Here is a 27,631-nt window from a genome sequence, read left to right on the forward strand (position 1 = left end):
GTGAGATGATTGTCCTCCCTCCGACCGCCAATACACGTCACTGGGGCCGCTGATATTGCCACACAACGAACGACCTCGAAGAATGGTGAGATGATTGTCCTCCCTCCAACCGCCAATACACGTCACTGGGGCCGCTGATATTGCCACACAACGAACGACCTCGAAGAATGGTGAGATGATTGTCCTCCCTCCGACCGCCAATACACGTCACTGGGTGCGGATATGGAAGGGGCATGCGGTCAGCACACCCCTCTCCCGAACGTTGTCCGTTTTCATGACCGGAGCCCTTACTCCTAAATCAGGAAGCTCCTCAACTGGCCCCACAAGGGCTGGGTGCAGCCCGCTTACCAATAGCACCCGCTAGACCCGGTCACCCATCCAAGTGCTAGCCAGGCTCGACACTAGTTAACTTCGGTAATCTGACTGAGAACCGTGTCACCACTGCGGCAAGGCCGTCGGCTCCACTTCATTACTGGTGCCACTTAATTATTGGCTCCCAATGTCGGGCAATGTAATTAGTAACCTGCACTTCAGTTCATGCAAGAGTTCGAAGAACTCTCTATTCATAACTTTTTTGGCCACCAACGTGGGGCGATCTCATTGGTAATCTGCTTGCCATGTGATATGACGAAGAATCTGAAGAATTTTTGATGCCCAATGTGCGGCAGTATAATTGGTAATCTGTATGTCAATTTATGCAAGAGATCGAATAATCTTCAGTTCACTGCAGTATACATCTGTTTGTCGATAATCGCCGTATAGTGCTTTAGATATTTTGTCTGCGTTACTTGTGTGTGACAGACATTTTACCTGTGACCAACGATCGCAATATACGTGTGTCACACACACACACACACACACACACACACACACACACACACACACACACACACACACACATAAACAAACAAAAATCAGCGATACCCACGAGCTGTAGATGAGTAGAGTTTGGCTAATGTCCGGTCGGAAAATGAACCGTGTCGTGTCTCTGGTCAGTGACTCCCTGATGTCGGAGAAGACGGGCCTCGGCGCAGTTATTCCATTCGCACTGCCAGATATTCACCCTTCAGTTTTTTGAATTCTTTCAGGATTCGGATAGCGTTTCTTGTGATTTCTCGCATTTCGGCTGGTCTATCCATTTCCAACCAGTATGTTGCAGCTCTGTGCTTTGTGATCCTGTTTACCGGATACGTCCTGAACACCACACACTCTGCTTCCACCAACGTGGTACGAGAGCTCCTGACAGTTGCACGACCAGACTCGTTTACCCGCGTCTCATCACAGCGGTGTTGGATATGGTACAGTGTGTACTGCCATGCACTGTGAGGATTGCACATTGTAGACTCGATGAGAGGACTGTAATATCATCTGATGGTGGTCATAGCAATGATATGCTCATTCAAGTTCAGTGTCTAAACAAGGTGAATAATAGATATCTTTCGACATATTTCTCTATTCTTGTACTTCCAGCCAATGTGGTGGTGGGAATTCTCTACAGGCCTTCATCATTATATACAGGGGTTTACTGGCTGCAGTAATTTTTTGTTGCACGCCAGCTGTTCTGTGCGTAGAGGTTAGATTATGTCTTTGCTTCCTAGTTGCTCTCTGGTTGGCCAACACCACAAGAAGAATGTCGTCAGTATGTACGATCGCTTCTTCCGTCTATCCGTCCTCGTCCGTCAGTGACAGGAGTTGTCCATCCTAACGTTCCAGAAAATGGGTCCACATACCTATTATTCCTGGCATCTATCCATGATCTTTTCGATCACTTTGCGATAACAAGCACGCCTCTGAGCGACATTATAGCTACAATAGTGTACGAGACTATTTTAGAGGACCACCGGAACCTGTAGGTTTAGAAGAAGTGCGAACATCATGAGCAGTAACAGATTGTCAAATGTCGTGTGACTAGGGCCTCCCGTCGGGTAGACCGTTCGTCGGGTGCAAGTCTTTCGATTTGACGCCACTTCGGCGACTTGCGCGTCGATGGGGATGAGATGATGATGATTAGGACAACATAACACCCAGCCCGTGAGCAGAGAAAATCTCCGAGCCACCCGGTAATGGATCCCCGGCCCTTAGGATTGACATTCTGTCGCGCTGTCCACTCAGCTACCGGGGACGGATGTCAAATGTACCCACGGTATCTACCCACCGCGATTTCTATGCACCGTAATATGCGCCATACTGATATAGGGGAGAGTCCGACTCCATATTTTTAATGCAGTAGAGAAACATGCTACTGTCTGGAATATTTAAAAAAAACTATTGCTTCCATTTGTCCGTCAACAAAACATTAACATTCTGAGAACAAAGCAGAAAAAAAAATCAGCACAGGATCGTGACATTGCCACCACTGCACACTACCGTCACCACAATACATTGAAATAAATATCGTTCTGCAGGTTTCCGCGTAATCCACTCACGCCCACATGAGTGACACTCAGTGAAACCTCTGTCCCACAGCTCCACACACCAGTTACTTCACTGTCGGCAACACTGCATACAAGGCTGAGCATACGTTCTGGTGGTCAACAGATTGCGGAGAGCAACACGACCATGAAAACAGATTCGTCGTTCTCCAAACTATTATTCTGTCCCTGATTCATGTACCAGAGGTTCGTCGCAGTTTTTACGTAATAGTTGCCTAGAGTGCCTGGCATTTGGTTCTTGCGGCAGTCACAGTGTTTCCAAAATGTCGGTTACTGTTTCATACTTGTTAGATTGACCTATAAATACGTCTGCATTTACGTATTTGTTACTTTCGATGATGCTTTTTGGATAGAAGTTGCTGCTCGCTATTTGCAGTTACGTAAGCTCAGATGATAACTGACTACATGAGAACTCCTGACTCATCTACCTTTACCATCCTATTAACGGCTTCATTCTTGTTTGATGCGCTCCGTGCCAAATACGTCTTTTTGTGCTGCGAACGTTGTGTGCTAAGCAGCAATCATCTGGCATTCACGGCAACCCATGTTCAAGTGTGGACAATATTTGAAAAATGGTTCAAATGGATCTCGGCACTATGGGACTCAACATCTGGGGTCATCAGTCCCCTAGAACTTAGAACTACTTAAACCTAACTAACCTAAGGACATCACACACATTCATGCCCGAGGCAGGATTCGAACCTGCGACCGTAGCAGTCGCACGGTTCCGGACTGAAGCGCCTAGAACCGCTCGCAATATTCTACACAGTGTTCATAGACTTTACCAAAGCCTTTGACCTATCGGAAAGAGATCTCATAGTCCGAAAACTGGAAAACACAATGGGAGAAGATAGCGTATGGGCAAGAATAATCAAGTCAATCCTCGAATACAACTTAATCACAATATCAGACAACCTCTCTTTTTCAAACCCCATTCTGAAATCGAACGGAATCTTACAGGGTGACCCAATGAGCCCTTTGCTGTACATTCTTGCCACTGAAGAAGTACTCCGAATTGGAGAAAATGAAGAAGATGTGTATGTATATGAATCCGCTGACGACATAGCCGTAGGTTCAACAGATATAAAGAAACTGCAGAGAATCATTGAGAAAATAGACAGATGGTGCAGTGAACACAAACTACACATAAACATAACAAAGACAGAAATTGTAATTTTCAGAAAAGAAGGCAAAACACCCAAGAATGCGGAAATCAGCATCAGAGGACAAAAAATAAAAATCTCATCAGATTTTAAATACCTGACATTGCAACCGACAGCCAAATGCTTCACAAAACAAAGAACAGAACGTGCAGCCCAAGCAATAATAGCAATACAGGACATGAAAAACATCCGCCTACTCAGTCTAGAAACAGCCATGAAATTATTCAACACAAAAATCTTGCCAATCCTGGCCTATGAGATGGAGGTTATATGGGACCACCTGACAGAAAAAAATCTAGAAACACTAGAAAATGTAAAATCGATCTATCTAAAAAGAGCATTAGGCCTCTCAAAGACAACAAGATCTAGACTAGTGTATCTGCTAGCGAGAGAGACATTCCTAATTGAAGACATCAGAGTTCGATATATGATGCCACACATCAGGGCTTCCAGAAAGCAACTGAAGATCATGGAGGACAAACGAAAAAAATATGGCCGAAGTTCTATGGCACCGAAGCAATGACGAACCGCTCATGGACAGCACCAAACTTCGAACAGCGACATGTCGTAACTAGACTTTCTATTCACGGCTTTCACCACCTAATCTGCAAAAACAAAACTTATCACGACCCAACCACAACAAGTGTATGTGAACTGTGTATCGAAGCCTGTGAACGATATCACATAGAACTGTGCAGTAAAAGAGTGAAATCGATAAATGAATATACAAAAATGTAAAATGTAAATGTAAAACGTTAAGCACAGTAACTGTATATGGCTATTTGGCTGCAATTTTATTAAATAATATTTGACGTTAAGTATTTAATACAAGGTGTTTCTTACATTTTCAGCGAATGGACCGATTACTAAACAGCAGCGCGCATTGAAAATGGATGCTTGTCGATGTGCATTGAGAGATATGTTAACAAGTGCTGTTTAGCGTCGACGAACCAAACTGGAGAATGATATCTCAGAAATTCCTACAATTGTACGGAAGCAAAACTGGTCTTCCTCGAGGCCGGCTCCTACCGGTCTTTCCATTCTTCTGTAAATAAGTCGTTCCATTACTTTGCAACCAAGACTTATTAAACTGTTGGCACGGTTACATCCACAGCTGCCAGCTTTTATCATCTTCGGAATTGAGATTATTGTGTTTTTACTGAAGCTGCGCAGCAACAGGTTAAAGTGGCATCAAGAAATGTCCTTTATGACAAGGCAAGTAGCCAACCAGGGACTGGCTGGAGCGCAATGGGCGCTGCGGTCTGGCTGCGAACAGCAGCTAATAAAAGATGTGATGGAGGTGGGCGGGGCGCCTCGTGCTCTCTTTGTAATCTCCTGCGGCTGCGGCTTCTGCGCTAATGGGCTCCCTCCTCATCGGGCGTGCGGACTTAAAAGTTGCAACGTAATTCCATCTGCAGATGCGGGAAAACACCTAAAGAAATACAACAGCCAGAAACTCATGCTTATCTTCTCCAAAAATACTTCAGGGGGAAATGTTCTTAATTTAACGGGTCACAGGACCTAATGATGTTGTAATATGCCTTTTTGGGAAAGAGACATATAAAGTAAAATAAGAAAATAGAAGGAATGCGCCAACGCCGTTTGCTCATTTGGGTTAGACTGTTGTGGGGGAGGAGACCAGACAGCGAGGTCATCGGTCTCATCGGATTAGGGAAGGACGGGGAAGGAAGTTGGCCGTGACCTTTCAAAGAAACAATCCAGGCATTTGCCTGGAGCGATTTAGGGAAATCACGGAAAACCTAAATCGGGATGGCCGGACGTGGGGTTGAATCATCGTCCTCCCGAATACGAGTCTAGTGTGCTAACCACTACGCCACCTCACTCGGTGCTCATTTGGATTATGGCAACAGAAGAAGAAGCTACAGGTATGGTACGAAAGGTATTTAATCGTTACCGGTTGGAATTTTTCAAAAACCACGCTGAGGCCACAACTTATGTTTGTTAACTGTTTGGTGCTCTACGATATATAAAAACGTTTACAATTCAGTAAACGAATGAAAGACATGTAATTTGCGGACTCATATGGGCAATACTCTTACAGTTGATTAATATATAATTTGCTGGAAAATTACGAGGCATATGAGCGAAAAATTCGTCTAATAATTCAGTTGTACCTTTCTAAACTCACTGTGTTACGCGAGCACTGTGTATGTACAATACAATTCATTAATTATCGATTTAATAACCACTATTCCAAGTTTTATGGTGTCATGCACTATGTAAGTGGGCTGCTTCTGTGTTTGCAGCGCTGTGTAGCGCTTTGCATTGGATCTCTGACTGTGCTTTCTGTTCTTTCGGACATGTCCGAAAGAACCTATAGCATCTTCATATGTAAACTGAGCAGCTACTTGATTTAGAAGTAGCGGCTCCGGTCTCGTAAACTGACATACGGCCGGGAGAGCGGCGTGCTGACCACATGCCACTCTGTATCCACATCCAGTGACGACTGTGGGCTGAGGATGACACGGCGGTGGGTCGGTACCGTTGGGCCTTCCAAGGCCAGTTCGGACGGAGTTTAGTTTTAGGACTGGCTTTCCCAGATTCCAGACCTGAACCCAATGAAACACTTTGATATGAGTTAGAATGGCGAATTCGCTCCAGACCCCAACGTCCGACATAACTACCTTCTCTGGTTTCGGCTTCTGCCATTCCGCCACGGACATCCAGACACCCCACCGGAAGTGTCCCCATGTCCCCAGCAGAGTTCAAGCTGTCACAAAGGCGAAGGGTGGAGCTGCACATTTTAATTTCTGTTAATAGGCGTCTGAATACCTTTGACCAGAGAGTGTAAATTCGATATGAATGAGGAGAGAGGGGGATATGATGGGTTGCTAAACAGTTCGGATAGTAGCCTGAGTTCTCGTTATTGGTGATACGTCAAGTCCGACATTCGTCAGCTGCTACAGATATCTGGTTCCATTTATGACTTACCCAACTAAACAAAGCGCTGCCTTGCAACCGAGTTCCAGTGTTCGCACAAACTTACCTGCAAAAAAAGAGAAATTTATAATTAGAATCAGAGAAGGTATAGTGCCAATTTGAAGAAAAGAAACATGTTTTCTTATTTGACAGGTGTAACTAGTATTGTACGTGCCACCACAGTGCATTCGAAAGCGCAATTATAGACTATAGTGCTTATACCTTTCTTTCTTACGCAACTAACAACTGAATATGTACATCCAGACGCAGAGTTATTCTAAACGTATTACAAACTGAAGTCCCCCACCACGTTTTACCGTATGTGTGAACGCTACTCTCAGGAACTAATAATCTAACAGATAGACTAGCTCACGAGGAAGGTATGGGTATATAATTTAATACCGCTATGTCTAGTCGTCTAGCCTTAGATCCGTAGTGCTATTTGTACGAAGCCGGGATAGGTCATTATTATTCAATAACTTCCAAATCAACGGATGGGCAATGACTAAACATTGGTAGACCTCATCAAACGCTGAAAAAAAAGTAGTAAAAGAACACGTATAGAATACGAAATTTAACATATAACGACCTCCTTGTCGTAGAAGCCTTACTGGTATTAACTCAAGCAATTTCGATACTGGCGTTCTTAATAAAACTGTTTTTTTTTTGACAATAAGTACTTTTAGTGGTACATGTCTGCATATTGGTATTGGGAAATAGTATGTATTTGCAATGAATTATTTTTCTTTACTAGCGCTAAGCGAAACGTTAGTTGCCAACTTTAATCGAAAGCAAGATGAGATGAGTTTCGTCAGTTTTTTCACGAGTATGCTAGTACACCTTCACAGTGCGTAATGACTGTAATATTCGTCGTATAATTCGAAATATGTTCCTGGAGACATCAGCGATGATATGTCAGAGATTTTGGCTTTGACTTATTTGTCGTAAATCGTAGGTACAGAGCATTCAAGAAATTAAACATAAAGTTTGGCAGATGCTATTCCCTCCGTTGTGTGGTGTCGAATCTGTAGCATTTCACGCGCACTTTTCTTGTCCGAGCTTATTTTGTGATTAAGAATTCTAAGATACACTTACCCGTTTCTTCTTCTTATTTCTTTCATATTAAGAAAATACGAACTCCAGCTCGACGTGAAACGTTAAGGTTAGTTTGCCTTTCGCGGAATAGGTATCGAACCAAGGAATACTTCCCCGGGCCAACTGCCAACATACCTTGATGTTTGCGTCATGTGTTGCTGGGGACGTGTATAAGAAATAAAACTGAGTTGTACGAACAGAGTGACATTTACGAGGTCATATTCCTAAGACATGTTGTAGGACGGCCGTGCTATTACTGTAAAATTAGTGCTGTGTTAAGGCGAAAATAAATGACTATCTCTTGTATATTCCGCGTAACTAAAAACGAGACTCTCTGGGTTAGCCAGAGAGCTAAGTTGTGCCAACCAACCGAGAATAAATGGTACAACTGCAGTTACAGACAGCAGTTTTCACGAAGTTGTAGGTATATGTATAGAAGAAAAAAGCGTTACGGCTGTTCATTTGTGAGTCTTTCTTTTCAGCAGTTACCAAGGACACGGTACGTAGTCATTGAAGGAAATGTGAGCTATCTGTAGCTTAGAAAACGGTGTCTACCCTCACTTTAAACCTCAAAATGGAGTAATACTGCCACGCTCCGTATTGACCTTGAGTATCCTGGTTTGTGAGGATTTAGTTAAGTATTTTTGATTTCAGTATTCTATTTCGCCCGCCGGTATTCCTTCAACAACAGAATAGCCGAAGAATTTCGTGCGCTACACCACTAGATACATCTCTTTCTTCCACTACGGCACGTCTCACTGTTGAAATATGAATAAGTGTGGACGATCCTAAAGCAGCATATGTGCAGTGTACTGAGGACGCACGCTATTGTACTGTAACAGATTTGTCTTTATGGGGCCTCAAGGTGAAAAACATTTCAAAACCCTGAGCACCGATAACCGAAAGGAAACTTTTAAGGTGCTGAACTGAGCGACCAACATTTGCCAGAAAAAATATTCTTCTTCTTCTGTCAAACCGCAGACTATATGTTAAGATACGACTTCGATTATGTGCCTTTGGTGTCCATATTCTTTTTGTCCGCCGGTATTTCCTTTCTCTTCTTGTGATAAAGGAACATTGTATACATTACTTTTTATTAAACATACTCTTTAGACGTTCCATCATTCGTGTCTGTATTTTACGAGCTTTTGCTGTAATTTCCAGATATTCACCAGCTCCTTCATCTTGTGACAATGACAACCGTCCTCAAAAGTTTCGTTTCTATACATCTTCCCTTTTTTTCCATTGATTACTGCCACATACGCACCTAGCTCCATTTCTAAAATCCTTCTCTTTTATTACCATTTGAGCATCACTACCGCATACGCATATAATTCCAGAAGATCTTTTGTAAAATTTCATTGTTGCATATATCCTAATGTTTTTGTCCAATGTTAATAGAATAGCATCGCTTACATAGTTAAATTTTTCCGGCTTGCGCTTAGTATTTATTCTATGGGTTTATGATTGCCAGTGACCAAATAAATTGACGAAATTGTTCGATGGCACCGATTCCGACGATTAACTTGCATCGTGCTGGTGAGCATTTTATAAAGGACGTTATTTTGGAATTGGTGAGCATTCTGTGAAGGACCTTTTTTTGAGTTGAGGTAGAAAATTTTGGGATTAAATGTTTGTCCCATACTCTTAGTGAATGGATTGAAACACGTTGGTTAAGAAAGCAATAATCATTCCTTTGTTATGGCATTGCAACTCACCCATCTGTGGGACTGTTCCCACATTTTTAACTCCCAACTCAGAAGTGAAAGAAATACTTCTGTAAGAGCACCTGTTCAATAAAATGAAGGGAAAAGAAAGTCGACAATAGACACACTACTATCTATGCAATAAAATGAAAGACAAAGAAATAATGCAACAAATCGGTATGTACTAGTCGCTATTATTACGATCTAGTAACTGGCTTCTCAGTAATAATACTCTGTTTTCGGAACCTAACGAGTAATAAAATTGTCAATTAGGTTCTGGATATCTAAAAGTGGATTCAAGTGATTTTCGGAGTAATCAGTTTAAAGCATCCTGTATGTTTACTAATCTCGGCACCGAAGCATTATGTCAAAGAGATTATAATTTCTTGTTAAATATTATGATTTACATAATATGAACATTACACAGGAAAAATGCAGTGTGAAGGTATATTCATAAATTCGAAACTCTGCTCTGCCGATTTATTATAGTGCCGAATCAAATAAAAAAGCGAGAAAATAAATCTTCTTTCGGAGATTTCTGAACTAAATCCGGGCAAACTTTTAACAGAAATGTTGTAAAAACTTTTTTCTTTGATCAAATAACTTCCGGGACTGCAGACAAGTGTCATCTCCGACAACCGCTACATTTCGAAAGCTCCATATCCTATCATTTCCAAGGTACAAATACAACAAGAAGGCGCTGAGAACAACAGATTAAAACCTCGGGTTGAAGAGCTTATCCGGAAAAACACACACACACACACACATTGCAAAAACCAGCGCCACCACATACGCAAAGGTGACCGACGTCAGAAGCTATCGACAGTGATTATTAATAAACATTGGGTGAGGTAGCAGAAACTTTGTACCTAAGTTTTTTGACAAGGGAGAGAGAGCAAGATTCAACGCAAGATTTAACACAAATCTCCATCTCTCTTTAAAAGGTCACTCGATAGTTTAATTTCAACTGCTTCCTTGATAACCCTAGCCCAATAGCTGGAAGTGCGTGCCATAATCTTCGTGTTGTTATACTCCATACGACGACCGGTGCCAAGGCAATGTTCACCAATAACATATTTGCTCGGCTGCTGTAAGCATGTATTACGCTTATGCTCAAAACACCGATCCTCCAAGTTCTTGGAGGTCTGACCAATATATGACGTACACAACTGCAAGGATTACGATAGACACCCTCTTTACGCAAAACTAGGATCGTCCTTTGCTGATTCTAGAAGGATCGCAGTTTTATATGGTGATCAAAAAATACATCTGCATCTACATGTACACCTACATGATTACTGTGCAATTCTCACTTAAGTGCGTCGTAGATGATTCACCGAACCACTTTAATCTATTTTTCTACCGTTCCACTCTCGAAAAGCGCGTGGGAAGAACGAGAGAAATCTTTCCGCTCGAGCTCTGATTTTTCTTGTTTTGTTAAAGCAAACATTTCTCCCTATGTAGGTGGGTGTAAACAAAATTTTTCGCAATCGGAGGACAAAGTTGGAGATTGATATTTCGTGAAAAGATCTAGCCGCAACGAAAAGCGCCTTTGTTGACATGACTGCCGCCCCAACTCGCGTTATCTCATCCTTGACACTGCCAATACCAACAAAACGCAGTCTTTGGTTCGCATTCCCCAACATATTATCTATGTGATCGTTCCAATCTAAGTTGTTCACTAGCCAGCCGCTGTGACCCAACAGTTCTACGAGCTTCAGTCCGGAACCACGCTGCTGCTACGATCGCAGGTTCGAATCCTGCCTCGGGCATGGATGTGTGTGATGTCCTTAAGTTCGTTAGGTTTAAGTAGTTCTAAGTCTAAGGGACTGATGACCTCAGATGTTAAGTCCCACAGTGCTTAGAGCCATTTAAACCATTTTAAGTTGTTCATAACTGTTATTCTTGGATATCTAGTTCTACTGAAGGCCTTTAAATTGGCGTGTTGTATCATATAATTGAAATGGCCTCCCACTATTCATAATTTGGAATCAGTTTCTATTTTTCGCATTATACAGATATCTTGCGTAAAATCATTTTGCAATTGGTTTTGATCTTCTGATTACTTTACTAGACGGTAAAAGATAGCTTTATCTGTAAACACTCTAAGATGTTTACTCGGACTGTATCCTATTTCGCATCATATTTCCGTAAAATACGAGTAATCCAGCTGGAAATGCTTCCTGCAAAAAAGGCCGTTCACTTTAGTGTGATCTCAGTATATCATAACTCACCAGGTACACGATTGGTCGATAGCGCAACGCATTTTGATCTCTATGACAAATGGTGGCTTTCAGATTTGCTAACTGAGCTGATAAACTTTCAGCGTCTGAGATGACGTGGGCTCTGTGAACCTCGGTACGACGTACCGCTTCACGCTGAGCCAGATGGTGACAACTATCAACATGTAGTTTCAAGTCGGTGTGAATTGGCTTCCTATAAACGGCATGTCCAATGTATTACACGTAACCTTCCTCCTCGCCAATACGTCAAGAAAGGGATGATATCTATCTTTTCCCACCTGTATAGCGAAACAAATATTCGGGTGAATTGAGCTGAAGTGTACTAAAAAGGCGTTTTAATTCTCACTACCATGAAGCCACACGACAAAAGTATCGTTTACATATCTAAAAAAAGCTCGCAGACTTCAGTGTCTCCAAGACACAGTCCATGAAGTAATACGTATACGAACTGGCAATAATGAGTGACAGCGGGCTTCACATCGCATCTCCATCCGTTTGTTCATAGTATCAGTCATTAAACAAAAAGTAGGTGGAAGTCTACACTTATCGAAATAGATACCTTAAATCAACAGCAGACCTAATCTCAATTAACCGACGAATCAGACAGAAGAGAACAAGTGAAAAGAGAGATCACATCAAAATTTAGTAAAACATCACAGTCATTCAGATGCAACCCCTCTAATAGACGTGAGAAATCCGTCGAGTTAAGGTGAGTTCGCACAGACCTACCAGTGGGTTTGACAAGGTGTTCTGCTACACGATATTTTGCAGCACCAACGTTACTCGCAGTCGGCATAAGAGGAACACCTTCCTTGTGGCTCTTAAAAAAAAAAAAAATAAAAAAAAAGAAAAAAAAATAAAAAAAAATGGTTCAAATGGCTCTAAGTACTATGGGACTTAACATCTGAGGCCATCATTCCCCTAGACGTAGAACTACTTAAATCTAACTAACATAAGGACATCACACACATCCATGCCCGAGGCAGGATTCGAACCTGCGACCGTAGCCTGGTTCTTCGGAAGGACGGTACGCTGAAGCAGACAGTAAGCGCCGTCTCTTATGAACATAATCCTGCGTGTCCACCACCACTGTACCACTGCCCTTGTCCACGGGCAAAATAACATTTGGATACACTCTGAATGAAGATAAGGCAGCCGTCTCAGCTCCTGTTATGTTACTCTTACGTGAACGCGCTCCAGTTAACACACGACATTCCTCCCGCTAACCTCCTCTGCAGCAGCAGGAGGTAGTTTAAAAACAGACGGTTCAGCAAACTTATAAAATCTGGTAAATGCTTGGGCATCGGTGCAAAGTTTAAGTATTTCCTTATCAGGGATAAAGCTGTGTTGTCAATAGCTCTCCCCGTGAGACTGATCACAGAACGTCGATATGTAGTATTCGATTCCGAGCCACGCAAACGTACAAACTTCGTCGAAAGCCGGGCAGTCAGAGAATGTAATTCCCAGTCAGGTTGCGATCATGAAACACCGTACAACCAATTGCAAGAAAATTTAGAAACTTTTAAGCAGTCGTTAAATGAATACCAAATAATTTCTTGAAAACAAAAATCCAACTGTCGGCGAGTGTAATGGATTCTTTCACGAACAAGAGCAAAGCCTTATAAAAGACATCATATTTACGCCAGTGACTGTAACACTTTCTTTATTTCACGATTGCAGTTTCGACCTTAGGCCATTATCAAGTGAAGATGTTATGGCTATTAGTAATCTACCGCTGCAGTTTAGTGCATATGTGACTAATGATGGGCCAACGAACATGAGTGTCTACAGACTATGTTGCTTTATGACATATGGATATGTGTGCTCGCACTACGTAACAGAGTCACCAATGTATTTAAGAGTAATGATAACGACATATAAATATGTCAGCTCATTTTAGGTTGACATGGCCTAATAGCCATAACATCTTCTCTTGATAATGGCCTAAGGCCGAAATTGCAATCGTGAAATAAAGAAAGTGTTACAGTCACTGGCGTAAATATGATCTCTTTTATAAAGTTCTACATGACTGTGAATCCCAGGTATAAGAAGTTAATTAAGAGCAAAGCCAGCGCGTTGTTTGATGTGATGGACGGTTTCAAATTCCCTTGCACAGCGCTTCCTTGCTCACACCTGTGCCTTGAAAATAATAGGGTGTGTACCTGTCGTCCGCAGCTCGTGGTCGTGCGGTAGCGTTCTAGCTTCCCACGCCCGGGATCCCGGGTTCGATTCCCGGCGGGGTCAGGGATTTTCTCTGCCTCGTGATGACTGGGTGTTGTGTGATGTCCTTAGGTTAGTTAGGTTTAAGTAGTTCTAAGTTCTAGGGGACTGATGACCATAGATGTTAAGTCCCATAGTTCTCAGAGCCATTTGAACCATTTTTTGTACCTGTCGAAATATTGACTGTTGTCGAAGGAGTCATCTTGCTGCATGCCCGTAATTTACTTCAGCATTCTGTAGATCTACATCTATACTCTGAAACCCACCGTGAGGTGCATCGCAGGGGATACGTCCCATCGTACCAGTTACCAGTTATTACGGTTTCTTTCTGTTCCGTTCACATATGGAGCGCGGCAAGAATGGTTGAATGTCTTTGTGCGTGCAATAATTATTATAATTTTATGTCACAATCGCTATGTAAAGGATACATACAGGGTTCCGTAATATTTCTAGAGTGAATATTTAAAAGCCGGTTCTTGAAACTTTGTTAATAGACTTTCTCGGAATAGCTTACGTCTGTCTTCAAGAGTCTGCCATTTAAATTCCTTCAGTATCTCGGTGACACTCTCCAACGAATTAAACAACGTTCAATATCCCCTGTTAGTCCTATCTGCTACGGGTCCTATCTGCTACGGGTCCCATAAACTTGAGCAACATTCTAGAACCGGTGGCACAAGTGATTCGTAAGCAAGCTAACTGCACTTTCCCAGAATTCTACCAATAAACCGAAGTCTACCACGGCTGAACCTATGTGATCATTCCACTTCATATGACTACGAAGTCTTACACTCAGATAATTGTATGAGTTGTCGATTCCAAAGTGATTCATTGGTATCATAATCACAGGAAATTACTTTACTTCATCTTGTGAAGTGCAAAATTTTACATTTATAAACATTTTGAGCAAGTTGCAATTCATTGCACCATTTTGAAATGTTATCAAGAGCTGACTGAATATTTATGTAGCTTCTCGCAGACAGTACTTCATTATAGATAACTGCATCACCTGCAAAAATCATGATTTTACTATTAACATTGTTTGCACGGTCATTAATATACAACATGAACAGCAAGGGTCCCAACACATTTCCCTGGGGCACACCCGAAGTTACTTCTACATGACTCTCCATCCACAACACGCTGCGGCCTCCCTACCAAAAAGTCTTCAATCTGGTCACAAATTACGCTTGATACCCCCATATGATCGTACTTTTGATAATAAGCGTAGGTGCGGTACTGAGTTTAATGCTTTTCGGAAATCAAGAGATATTGCATCTATCTGACTGCTTTGATCTGACTGCCTCGATACAGAGGTTTCAGTATGTCATGTGAGAAAAGTGCGAATTGTGTTTCACATGATCGATGATTTCGAAATCTATGTATGCCGGGGGAGACTCAAGTTTCTCGTTTTTTGATAATAAGAGCAGTAGAGTGCCAAAGATAACCAAAGCTGTGTATCAGAAGCAGCTTATCTTGCATCAGGCTACTGATGATTTTGTGTAGTAGCGCTGATATTCACGATGGACGACAGCCGTTTATTTCTACATGACCACTGAACACTGTGAACATCTACGACATATTTGGCTTACTTTAGGTGTGACAGTTTGATGGAAATCCAACAGCATAGAATTGATATATATTAATTTTAATTGTTTATATGCAAGAAAAGTAATAGGGCTCCTTCAAGGACAAATAGGTCAAATTGTGTTTATACGCTCAGGTAATCGATGGAAGACCATCAAAAACGCACACGTTTCAGAAATAACTGACAAAGACAACTATCGTTCTTGACATTATAGCCAGTCCCTGACTCACTCGAAAGAGGACTTGTAATGGAATATTTAACTACTGCGTGTATTTTAGTAATAAAATAGTGTTAGAGTGAACACAGATAGCTTTAAATTGTCAATAGACAATTGCCAATTACCGGGAGATCCCATCACAACCACTACATTCGATGTCCTTGTGGCAGGTGCAAAAGGTATGGCATTAAAGAAACACGTAATTATGAATGGCAGAGAATAGGTGATTTAATAGAGGAAGACTGTGTTGAAGGTAACCAAGAGTTAAGTGAATCGGCAATTCTGAGAAATTCAATGTGGACATCGGGAAGCGAAGGAAGGTCATACCTTCCAATTCCTTCTGTGGCGCAGGTGACTCCGGATCAGTTTCTTCTAAATAGAAGCGTGTTTTAAGAATCCACGTCTCCAGCGGCAAAGAAATCATTCACAGTTGAGGTAACAAAGTTTGGTGACTATAAAATTCGGTTTTACAGTGCTCAGTAGTCAAATTGATGACCATCTTTCGCCTTTAGAAAACGAAAACGCACCAGAGAGGCTATTATGACTTTGCGCTTGATAGTGGAAGCAAGGAGTAAGGACAGTCAAGACATTTTCATGGATTTTTCATCCCACAAAAATCATTTGACCATTTAAAGTGGTGCAAAATCTTCGAAATTCTCTGGAAAAGGCGTGTAACTTATGGCGCGAGACGGGTAACACACAGCACACAAAAACGAAAACGGAAAAATAAGAATGGAACACCAAGATTGAAGTGCTCCTACTACAAAGGGTGTAAGAGAGAAATGGACTATTCCGCCCTGCTGTTCAAGCTAAACATCGAAGATGCCGTGACGGAAAAAAAGAAAGATTGTTGTTGTTGTGGTCTTCAGTCCTGAGACTGGTTTGATGCAGCTCTCCATGCTACTCTATCCTGTGCAAGCTTCTTCATCTCCCAGTAAGTACTGCAGCCTACATTCTTCTGAATCTGCTAAGTGTATTCATCTCTTGGTCTCCCTCTACGATTTTTACCCTCCACGCTGTCATCCAATACTAAATTGGTGATCCCTTGTTGCCTCAGAACATGTCCTACCAACCGATCCCTTCTTCTGGTCAAGTTGTGCCACAAACTCCTCTTCTCCCCAATTCTGTTCAATACCTCCTCATTAGTTATGTGATCTACCCATCTAATCTTCAGCATTCTTCTGTAGCACCACATTTCGAAAGCTTCTATTCTCTTCTTGTCCAAACTATTTATCGTCCATGTTTCACTTTCACACATGGTTACACTCCGTACAAATACTTTCAGAAACGACTTCCTGAAACTTAAATCTATATTCGATGTTAACAAATTAAAGCTGCATGCCCTCGGGAAAAATTACGGCCATAGTTTCCCCTTGCTTTAAAAGAAAGGTACAGGAGAGTAATTAAAATTGAGAGTGAGAGGACATGATTGATAATAGTAGCGACGACATTCCTATCGTTTGTGAAAGTGAGGAAGTATTGTAGGACCTATTGAATGCAATGAACAGTCTAGTGAGCACAGAATTTAGATGTAAGGTAAATCGAAAAAAGACAAAAGTAATGAGGAGTAGCAGAAATGAGTTAAGTGACAAACCTTACACCAAAATTGGTGACCACGAAGTAGATGGACTTCTGCTACCATGGAAACAAAATAACACATGACGGAAGAATCAAGGAGGACTTAAAAAGCAAACTGTCACATGCAAAGAGGTCATACCCGAGCAAAAACATTTACTGGTATCAAACATCGACATTTATTGGAGGAGTAAATTCCTGAGAATGTACGTCTAGAGCACAGCATTCTGTGGAAGTAGATCATGGACTATGGGAAAGCCGGAAAAGAAGAGAGTAAAAGTGTTCGAAGTGTGGTGCTATAATAGGATATCGAAAAATAGGTGGACTAATAAGATATGATGAGATTCTCCAAGGAATCGATGAAGGAAGACACTTACGGAGAACATCGACAAGAATAAGGGACAGGATGGCATTACAAGTTTTACCGCATCAGAGAGCAACTTGCATGGTGCTAGAGGCAGCTCTACAAAGTAAAAACTGCAGGTGAAAACATAAATTGGAATGTATCCTAGAACTGAGTGAGGACGTTGCCTGCAAGTGCTACTCTGAGATGAAGAGGTTGGCACAGTAGAGAAATTGGTGGAGGCCACTTCAGCCTACTCAAAGGACAGATGAACAAAAAGGAAAATGTCCAATACGGCGGTTAATGGTTTAATAGAAGCACATGTGTAACTCATTACACACATCAAACTGCTCAGTACGCAAATTGTAACTCTATCGGATAGGACCGACGCAAATTTAGTGCAATACACGACACTCTGGGAATCTTTCTGCCAAGAAGTTTATATTCCTTATTAGTGGTCATGCTTAATGAATCACTTTATCATCATCATCTTTATCATCGTCACAACAACTACTCTCATTGCCAGTCATTTTGACGTCTACAATTAGGTAAAGATCTTCTCTAGAATTTCCCCCTCATTATGGTCATCAACGACATTTATTCCCCTTGCACTGCATCCATCGCCTGATAACACGCCCGTCCACCACCTGTATACTGTCATTACAAACGTAATCACGTCTTCCACTTTTGTCTGTTCCCTGATCCATTTTCTTTATTTCTTCTAGCAATTCGCGACTCGTGTTTTTCCATCACACGCTGAACAACTCTGTATTCGATTAAACGTCCTTGCCTCACTGGCACAAATAAAAACTCGTGATATACTGCCTCAGAAGAAAAGTAAATCAACCAGAAGAACTAGTCGGATGTGACTGTTGCTACGTACAAGTATCCACCATTGGCCGGTATGTAAATGGCTACAGAGGTGCAACTCTCTGACCGGTATGTAAATGGCTACAGAGGTGCAACTCTCTGACCGGTAGAACGACCACCAGAGCTAGTTGGTCTTGTTGGCATTTAGTATTCTTACTAGGTCTTTAGGGTATATACAGGGTGTTTCAAAAATGACCGGTATATTTGAAACGGCAATAAAAACTAAACGAGCAGCGATAGAAATACACCGTTTGTTGCAATATGCTTGGGACAACAGTACATTTTCAGGCAGACAAACTTTCGAAATTACAGTAGTTACAATTTTCAACAACAGATGGCGCTGCAAGTGATGTGAAAGATATAGAAGACAACGGAGTCTGTGGGTGCGCCATTCTGTACGTCGTCTTTCTGCTGTAAGCGTGTGCTGTTCACAACGTGCAAGTGTGCTGTAGACAACATGGTTTATTCCTTAGAACAGAGGATTTTTCTGATGTTGGAATTCCACCGCCTAGAACAAAGTGTTGTTGCAACAAGACGAAGTTTTCAACGGAGGTTTAATGTAACCAAAGGACCGAAAAGCGATACAATAAAGGATCTGTTTGAAAAATTTCAACGGACTGGGAACGTGACGGATGAATGTGCTGGAAAGGTAGGGCGACCGCGTATGGCAACCACAGAGGGCAACGCACAGCTAGTGCAGCAGGTGATCCAACAGCGGCCTCGGGTTTCCGTTCGCCGTGTTGCAGCTGCGGTCCAAATGACGCCAACGTCCACGTATCGTCTCATGCGCCAGAGTTTACACCTCTATCCATACAAAATTCAAATGCGGCAAACCCTCAGCGCCGCTACCATTGCTGCACGAGAGACATTCGCTAACGATATAGTGCACAGGATTGATGACGGCGATATGCATGTGGGCAGCATTTGGTTTACTGACGAAGCTTATTTTTACCTGGACGGCTTCGTCAATAAACAGAACTGGCGCATATGGGGAACCGAAAAGCCCCATGTTGCAGTCCCATCGCCCCTGCATCCTCAAAAAGTACTGGTCTGGGCCGCCATTTCTTCCAATGGAATCATTGGCCCATTTTTCAGATCCGAAACGATTACTGCATCACGCTATCTGGACATTCTTCGTGAATTTGTGGCGGTACAAACTGCCTTAGACGACACTGCGAACACCTCGTGGTTTATGCAAGATGGTGCCCGGCCACATCGCATGGCCGACGTCTTTAATTTCCTGAATGAATATTTCGATGATCGTGTGATTGCTTTGGGCTATCCGAAACATACAGGAGGCGGCGTGGATTGGCCTCCCTATTCGCTAGACATGAACCCCTGTGACTTCTTTCTGTGGGGACACTTGGAAGACCAGGTGTACCGCCAGAATCCAGAAACAATTGAACAGCTGAAGCAGTACATCTCATCTGCATGTGAAGCCATTCCGCCAGACACGTTGTCAAAGGTTTCGGGTAATTTCATTCAGAGACTACGCCATATTATTGCTACGCATGGTGGATATGTGGAAAATATCGTACTATAGAGTTTCCCAGACCGCAGCGCCATCTGTTGTTGAAAATTGTAACTACTGTAATTTCGAAAGTTTGTCTGCCTGAAAATGTACTGTTGTCCCAAGCATATAGCAACAAACGGTGTATTTCTATCGCTGCTCGTTTAGCTTTTATTGCCGTTTCAAATATACCGGTCATTTTTGAAACACCCTGTAAATGGCGTGACCAGCGTCAAAGGGTAAATGATCAATCATGTAAGACAGTGTTACCAACACCTCACAGAGATTGAAAAGGGCGTCATGTGGGTCTGCATTTGGGTGGCTGGTTTAATCGTATAATTTTCAGAACTGTGGTGCATTCGGATGTGACAGTGGGCTCATGTTGGGCTACATGGAAACGTGGAAGATTCTGGTCGACCATGTCTGGTCAACATAAGGGAAGATCGCCGTATTTTGCACCTAGCACACTGTAGTCCCTGCACATCTGCGCTGCCATCAGACAGCAAGTAATGGACACTGATATTTTCTGCCATCCCGCACCATTGGTCGGAGAGTAGCAACAGTCGGATTAGGGAACCACCGTCCCAAGCGCACGCTACCGTTAACACCTCACCTCAAAGGGCTGCTTTTGGAGGGGTGCCGTCACCGGGAAGCATGTACAGCTGACCAGTGACATCGCGCCGTGTGCAGTGATGAATCACGGGTCTCCGCTACTCCGGTACTCCGGATGACGAAGGCGCCGAAGTTGATTGAGCTCTAAAGAGACGCAGTGGTGTTACTCCTTCCGTCATGGTGTGGAGAGTTATCAGGTGCGTCAGCTTACAGGTGGCAGTGATTGAGGGAATTCTGATGACACAACACTACTTGATGGACATACTGCATCGCAGTGTGTTACCACTCATGCGACATTATAGTGGTGCGATTTTTCAACAGGACAATGGTCTTTCAAAAATGGTTCAAATGGCTCTGAGCACTATGGGACTCAACTGCTGAGGTGATTAGTCCCCTAGAACTTAGAACTAGTTAAACCGAACTAACCTAAGGACATCACAAACATCCATGCCCGAGGCAGGATTCGAACCTGCGACCGTAGCGGTTTTGCGGTTCCAGACTGCAGCGCCTTTAACCGCACGGCCACTTCGGCCGGCTTCAATGGTCGTGTATACATGGAACACTTCTCTGTGAACTGTCTACCTAGTGTGGAGCTAAACACGTGGCCAGCGAGGTCCCAAGACCAGTTCTTGACAGAACATGTGAACTCCGTCACGTTGTCAGTATCCAGTATATCAAGAACAAGATGCAGCAGTTGCGGGGCTGCTTGCCTCAAGAGGGGATGCAACGGCTTTGTGGCACCATTCCCAACTGAATGAGTGTATGCATGCCGGTCAGAGGGGGTGCATCGTCATACTGATAATGGGGCTCACGCTGCCAAGTTATTCGTAAATTTCACGCTGGCAGTGAGTGTAGGTCCCTTTCAACCTGCCCCGGGCGAACAGTTCAGAAGGGAAATGCACGCAACGGACATCTGGAGGCCTTGCAAAAGATCACTGTTCACTGCACGTCTTGAGTTGGTTGAACATCACAGAAACTGGACAGACGCAAACAGGAGGCGCTTATTGTGATCCCATAACTCGCGCTGTTGCGTTTTTTTCAAACGAAGCGTCGAGTGCAGCGGTGATTCAGCGAGGTGTTTAACGCGCAAACCGGCGATGGGGGGGTTTTTCTTACCACTACGTGGACCATTCATTCATGTAAGAGTCAACCAATGTTTATTTCGACATTCTCGGTGACCAAACATTGGCCATTCTCATTCATGTTCATAATGAGTATGCTGCTGACACTCTCATATACCAAGATGACAACAGCTGTGTTTAGCAGGACTGCACGCACACTTTACTGATTTGACGAATATTTCGCACCACTAATGCTCCACTAAATCACGTGATTTTGATTTCACAGAGAATGTCTAAGAGTATTTGTAAGAGCGAGTGAAAGCAAGCAGTCAACATCGCCTCAATTACACAGTTCTGCGGGAGTATCTCCATCTGGATATGGCTTAGCGGAAGAAACTTGTGGGGTCTCTTCCTCGCGAAAATGGGAGCAGTATCGAGGCTAGAGACAGTGTTATATGGTATTCGAGTAATTCTCCTGGCGCTGACTAATTTTTCTCTGTGTGCTAAATATTCATTATACAATTACAGGTCGTATCCAAGCCGTTTTTTGAATGAATGCCTAGCTTCTAAGCTGCCGTTAGTACGTAATTCGTACAAACTAAGTCGAAAGCTTTCTCAAAATATACCATTTCTAGAAAACGGGTAACTGAATCTCGTTTCTTCATTCCTTGGTTTACAACACAACCTACAAGTGATCCATTGCGCCATATCCACTGCTGAAGCCAGTTTATTTCTGTGCTGAATTAGGGTCCCAGGTTTCTTCCTACAATTTTACTGCCGTCAACTTACATTTCGCGGAAAGACCACAAAGATAAGGTAAGAGAGATTAGGGATCGTACAGAGGCATATAGACAGTCATTTTTCCCTCGTTCTGATTGGGAGTGGAACAGGGAGAGAAGATGCTAGTTTGGTACGAGGTACCCTCCGCCACACACCGTATGGTGGATTGCGGAGTATGTATGTAGATGTAGATGAAGTAGACGACAATTTTAGTTTTGGACATTACAGAAGAATTCCGATAATTCTACTTTTTTATATCTTAAGTCACCCATTTCTCGAGGAGGAAATTAATTGCAGCATTCCCCCAGTTTTATGGAACTGTCTTATTTCCAATGTATTCTATAAATAAATTTGCAAGTTCCTCTTCTATCAATCTTGTATCCATCTTTAATCATTTCTATTGGAACCTCATTATTTATGGAGGTTCATTCTTTCTTGGTACCTGAAATCTCTGTACAGGGTCATCAGAAACAGTTTGAAAAACTTGTAAGGGTGTTGCAGGACAGGTTGTGCTGGAAAATAACTGTTAAGAGAATATTTCGACACCCTTTGGCTCGGATTCGATCCTTATTACCATCTTATATAAAATTTTTGTATAGCTCCATTCTCGGTTATCATAAATCAAACGAAAAACACGTTCGGCGACAACGTCTTAGGAGAGCCACTTAGATTTGCGCAGGCAACGCCCTGACTGGTTAAAACTTCAACGCTGATGAACCCGGACACGGCGCAACGTATCGATATTTTTCCTTAATTATTTCTCAGCAGAACCTACTCCGCGACACCCTTACAAGTTTTTCAGGCTGTTTCTGATCACCCCGTATGTGTTCTCTACTGACACAATTTACAAGGTTTTATTTTGGCACGAGGGATCTCCTCCTCTCCGCTGACCCGTTACAGAATTATTGAATATAATCTGACTTCTTGCTTCTACTTTTTGATTGTATCTGTAAATAATTGCACAACAGTGCGTACATGCCTTGTTTGGAAACAAACTGGTTCCAGTCACTCACATTACTTGTTGTATGCAACGGTAAAGAACAGTAAATGCCCAGTTAACTCTTTCCCTTCAAATACGCAGCAAAGGGGTGCTACTCGGTTTTTGTCTAAAAATGGACTAACTTTCATTGATCGCCACTGACGCTTTTTCTTTCTCGTCACAGCTTTCAAGTTGCGTAAAATTTCTTGGTATTCATAGTGTTTTTGAATGGTCACGCACTCAGAAATTTTTTATTGTAATATTTCAACCTTTAGAGAGTGAAGGAGGAAGGCTTCAGTAGATATCACATTTTCTCACTTAAAATAGCGGGTGGTATGGAAAGTAACAACAGCACAAAGAAATGGTTCAGATGCTTATGAGAAGCTCTCGGGTTTCTAGCGGGATGCCAGCGTTAAATGTCGTGACATTTCGACGAGTTTCATATTCATCTTCTTCTGGAGAAGGTAATGTGTATGACAGTCGTCGAAAGTTTTGGGAAAATGTACATTCAAACATATGAGTCAGATATTAAAAAAATTCCTGATTTTCTTATAAAGATAAGATGAAAATCAGGAACACATCTGGTTAATAATGTAAATAAAGAGTTAGCGACTTGCCAGCAAATAAATGCTCCGCGTTCGCAGTTGGCTGATTTAACTTCGACTGTGCAAACAGATTTTCTCCTTTGGAATGTGGTCAGGACATTTGTAAGAGGGTGCGTTAACGACGCCAATCAAGCGAGTGTGTGGCGACATTTCTGTATTTACGTCACGCTCTTGACACATGTCCACTAGCAATCGGGAGCGTGGAAACTCTGCTAGCGTTTTTCTTAGGACTTGTTTAGTGAGACAGGAAGGAAAAAGCCGTTAATTAAATAGCTTCTCATAAATACGTAGCGGCGTCCCACTATGGAGTCGCCACACAGCTCACAAAATCCAGTTTCCACTTCCCGTCATTTTCTAGAACACACATACACACAAACACAAACAAACACAGTATCTGATCAAATGCATCCGGGCAACCATTAGTTGAAAAAATGGTTCAAATGGCTCTGAGCACTATGGGACTCAAATTCTGATGTCATTAGTACCCTAGAACTTAGAACTAGTTAAACCTAACTAACCTAAGGACATCACACACATCCATGCCCGAGGCAGGATTCGAACCTGCGACCACAGCGGTCTCGCGGTTCCAAACTGCAGCGCCCAGAACCGCACGGCCACCATTAGTGGACTTTAATAAGGAGAACGTCCATCCTTCGCCTTTACGATGTGATGTCGGACACAGTGGTCCAGAGCAAAGTCGACGTTCTAACTCATACGAAAAGTGTTCCATTCGCTTTAGGTTGGGACTCTGGATAGGCTAGTTAATTTCAGGAACATTGTTGTAAACAAACGATTGACGCACGGGCGCTGCTTTGTGACACGGTACGTTGTCACGCTGATACAACCAATTACCGTCTACGAGGCGTACCTCTACTGTGCGTAGAACACAATGCTCAAAAAGGGGTTCATATCCTTCCGCATTAAGCGGAAACCACCCCGCAACCATAACACCACGTCCTCCGTACCTCGCTATCGACACGAAACATGACGGCAGATAACATTCCAAAGGCATCTGCAAATCACGAAAGTTGTTATCAGATGGCCACCGTGTAATAGAGTGATCTCTCCGATTTGCTCCTTTCTAGTCAATGCACTTTCCAGAGACGTCGCTCTTTACATGACCACCTCATCATATATTAGCACTGACTATAGAAAACTGTGGCTTTTGAGGGGCTGCTCGGCCATTGTTCCCTAATCTTTTCGTCTCCCTACTTACAGTCATTGTGCTAACTGAATTGCTGGTAGCACTATGGAACTCAGGGAAGATTCCTTCCGCTGATTTCTTACAGCCACCTTCCGTAATGCTCGACAGTCCCTGGCCGTCACTAACGAGATCTACCTGGTCTTACTATAGCTGTCGCTGTTTCTTCGCGTTTCCACTTCACATTCATATCGCTAACAGTCTACTTGGGCAGCAGCTTCAGACTGGTTGAAAGATCAATGATGGATTTATTGCTCTGGTAACATCCAGTGAATAGTCCACGTTCGACGTGATTACGCTCTCCCGACAGAACCATTCTGTTGTTACAGCTTCTCTACTGACAATGTGATACTCCCCACCTCCTTTTACACTGCGGGACCGCCTCTCGCGACATCTAGCCGCTACAAATCTCACACGATGATAATGAAGAGTAGAAGTAAGGTAGATAACGACTTAATAATATGGAAACTGGGGTCGCCGGAGTAGTGGAAGAGTGAAAGATTTGTTCTGTCTAGGCAGCAAACTCAAGCAGGTTGATCGAAGCAAAGAAGAAGAAGTAACTAATGATAAAAATCTGAGCGAACTGGGCCTTGATACGGGGTGTTCAAAAAGTCTGTACGCAGTGCCGTATGACTGTTAGCCGCGTGTATCGATGCCGTAGTGAATATACCGAAATGAAACTCAGTCAAATACAAGTTACTAACTTATTGAATATTCATTTTTACTTACAAATTTTCACATTAAATGTTGAAAGTGTCCCCCCTATTGTTGAATACACAATTAAATTCGTCCTACCATGTTTCTAAACACAAGCTGTAACATTTGTTTTGTAACAGAAGCAGTGAAAGTGGATATCGCAATTTTCAATTCATCGATGGATTTTGGACAGTTTTTATAGACAGTTGCTTTTGCTGCATCCCATAAAAAAAAGTCAGGTGGTGTTAGGTCAGGCGATCGTGGAGGCCAAAGTCCCAGTGAAATTATGCGATCACGAAAAACATCAGCAAGCAGTGACATTCCAACGCGATCTGTATGCGCGGTTGCACCACCTTGTTGAAAATAACCGTTCAGTATTTCGCTTAACACTAGTTCTCCTACGAATGGGTACAGAATATCACTGCAGTATAGTTGTGCATATATTGTTTCGTTGAAAAATATGGGACCCACAAACCGACGTCTAGAAATTGCAATCCAAACTCCTATTTTCACAAAATGAAGTAGTTCCTCATCAATACACAATGGATTTGCAGTAGTCCACATACTCCATGCACTCGGATAAATGAAACCACGCCTCATCAGTGAAAAACGTTTCATTAAGAATATCTCTTCCATTTTGTTGAACGAAATTTTAGAACCGTTGACAATAATGCCATTATCAGTATTTTTCAGTTCTTGCACGAGTGTCACTTTGTAGGGGAAAAGTTCCAATTTTTTTCCTTATAGCTGTGTGGTCCGTTCCGACACTAACATCGATTTCCTGGGCGAGTTTTCTTACTGACTTGTTCGGACTCAAGGACATTTTATCGGAAATATCGAGTAGTTTATCCTGAGACAAAACGCTAGGACGATCACTTCTCGGTGCCTCTGTCACTCAACCCGTACTTCGAAATTTGTTAATCAAATCTCGCACAGTATCGCGATGTGGGAGTGTTGCCTCCGGGAAAACTGAATTAAATGTTTTACGATCTGAAACCGTGTATTTACCACCAGCTTTAAACACTTGTCCGACTAAAAACACACGTTCTTCAATGGTTAGCATTTTAACAGTGACAAAAACGAAACAAACGAACAAAGGAACTGAACTTAAACGTTCATGTCAACACGTAACGACACACACCAACGATACTACTGACGCTGGCGCAGATAAACGAAACAGTGGAATGTTGGGAGAGTCCACTTGAGGGGAAGTAACCCAGGCACGCGAACAATCATACGGCTCTGCGGAGAGAATTTTTGAACACCCCGTATTATTGGTACTGGTACTGGAACGAAGTTCAAAGCCGAGCTTGTCCCACACATGGTCTATCGGGCCTAGACTTGGGGAGCTTGCTGGTCATTGGATTACCTCAGCATCACGTAGACAGTTCATAGAGACAAGTGGCACGTATAAACGAGCTCTGTCCTGTTGAAAAATGGCACCGAGATACTATCGAGGTAGCTCATGAGGATGCAAGATGTCCGTGACTCACGATTAGAGTTGGCTCAACGACTACCAGCCATGACCTGAAGAACCGTATAGCCCCCCACACCATGACGCCGGAGTAACATAGCCGTGCCTTTCCAAAATATTAGAAGAGTGGAAACTCTTCGCAGGACGACGCCATGCTCGCTAACAATGGTTGTTCGGGATAGTGCTGAATCGTGAGTCATCGCCGAACACAAAGCAGCGCCATTCGTCTGCGGCCCATGCGTCCCGATCACAGCACAACTACAAACGCAGTCGTTGCGTTGCACGGAGTCCATTACTTGTTATCGGGTGGCAGGCGCAGATGTG

The sequence above is a fragment of the Schistocerca serialis genome, chromosome 1 (assembly GCF_023864345.2).
Source record: "Schistocerca serialis cubense isolate TAMUIC-IGC-003099 chromosome 1, iqSchSeri2.2, whole genome shotgun sequence".
Taxonomy (NCBI): Eukaryota; Metazoa; Arthropoda; class Insecta; order Orthoptera; family Acrididae; genus Schistocerca; species Schistocerca serialis.